We start from the raw sequence: 2185 nt of genomic DNA on the forward strand, positions 1-2185 counted from the left end.
TAAAAGGAATAGCAATTCAAAATTTCATACCCGTGAAACTAATCCCAAGACCTACTAGAAGAATAAGAGTAAATAAAAGCGTACCTGGAATATTTAATATTGTCGATCGAGCGTCCCACGCGTGACGCCTCTACCGGTATCCACACCGACTTTGTCAACGAGTCTTCGAGATCGGCGGTGCTAGCGACCAACACTTGAAAGAAATACCGATACGACACCCGAAATTCTTAGACTAATGGACCAATTTGAGTTTGAACAATTCAACCAAAATTATATTAATATAAACTCATATGCATACACATATATATATAAGCATACACATTATTTTTATAACCCATTCCTGTTAATGCTATTTATAAGCAATTTGGGAAAGGCTTTCCCTTTGAATTGCCGATGTGGGATGGCTCTAATTAGCCTCCCAAGCCTCCACATGGCAGCCCATTTCATCGTTGAATGTGGCCATCAAATGGCCTTACTAGTGGCCATGCATACTCACCATTATATGGCCGTCTATGCAAGAGACAAATGACTTCATTTCGTGCTGCCATGTGTCCCCACTTCATGTATAAATTAGGTCCATTAATATCTAATAAATCGAATCTTAATTAATCGGTAAATTTAATCTCATTAAATATCCAATTAATCAGTCGCACCATAAATCATCTAATCTCAATTAGACGATTTTATTGTTTCAAAATATCCAGTCAATATAGTCATAGTGTGTGACCCTGTAGGTTCCTAGTTACGTTGACAGTAATATCGAAATCTCTATTTCAATATTACAAACAGTGAGCAGCATCTAATAATGCATCACTGTTACTCAAGTAATTGGAAAGTCAATTTCTCGACGAACCTTGTAACCTACGTTACGGTGTAATATAATCCCTTTGTCCTCTATATCTCTATTGAGCCCAAGGCATGGTCGATGACATCCTTGTATGGCTCAATATCTCTCTTTCTTGGTTTACCGGCTAAATCTATCAGAACAAATAAGCTTGATATCGCTATATCGACTCATTTGGGTATGCATACACTTTTAGACTTTTTCTACCAAGCGGCCGTGAGATATCATTCCCGTTTCGTAGGAGGGACAAATTATATCTTGGTCACTCACATTCATCTCCATGCTCTGTGATATATCCAATAACTGTCTTTATAACCAGCATGTTACGGTGGCGTTTGACAGTATCAAAGTATATGACATTACATGTAGAAATCAATAGTGACCTCAAGTCAAAGGACCATTACACTATAGTCACTTTGAGATATGCTAATGACAGTCATGTAACAACCCATGTAGCAATTTCATGGCGGGTCAATACAATACACATTACTCTTAATATATACATGTGGTGTGACTTGATATCTCCATATCCATGACCTGTGAGACTTGGTCATCAATCAACACCAACACTAGTCTAACCGTATTACCGTTGTTCTAATTAACGATAATACTTTGACTATGGACATTTAGGAATAATTTTCGATAATTATAGGATCTCACAATCAAGTCACACTTGATGCCTATTTAACCTACTATTCCAATGACATTATTGTGTAAAATCATATTTAACGCAATCTACACAATAACATAAATGCCTCGTATTATAATGACATACATGTCATATTACAAAACTGATGATAGATTGCCTCTAGGGCATACACCAATTCCCAACAATCTCCCACTTGCATTAGAGCCAATCTGGCATCTGTCTAATGCCAATAGATCTAGTGTGAGCCTCGTGCTTGCGCTGCACAAGAGGTTTCGTAAGTGGATCTGCGAGATTCTTATCTGTTGGTATTCTGCATATCTTCACATCTCCTCTGTCGATGATCTCGCGAATGAGATGGAAGCGCCTGATTATATGTTTGGATCGCTGGTGAGACCTGGGTTCCTTACCTTGCACAATGGCTCCATTGTTGTCACAATAGAGATCCACTGGGTCTGCGATGCTAGGAACCACAGCAAATTCTGTCACGAACTTCTTGATCCAAACGGCCTCTTTTGCGGCATTAGAGGCAGCAATATACTCGACCTCTGTGGTAGAATCGGCTACTGTCTCTTGCTTGGAACTCTTCCAACTTACAGCACCTCCATTCAGGCAGAATACATACCCTGACTGCGATCTACTGTCGTCCTTATCGGTTTGGAAGCTAGCATCGGTGTAACCTCTTACAATGAGCT

The sequence above is a fragment of the Punica granatum genome, chromosome 4, assembly GCF_007655135.1.
Source record: "Punica granatum isolate Tunisia-2019 chromosome 4, ASM765513v2, whole genome shotgun sequence".
Lineage (NCBI taxonomy): Eukaryota > Viridiplantae > Streptophyta > Magnoliopsida > Myrtales > Lythraceae > Punica > Punica granatum.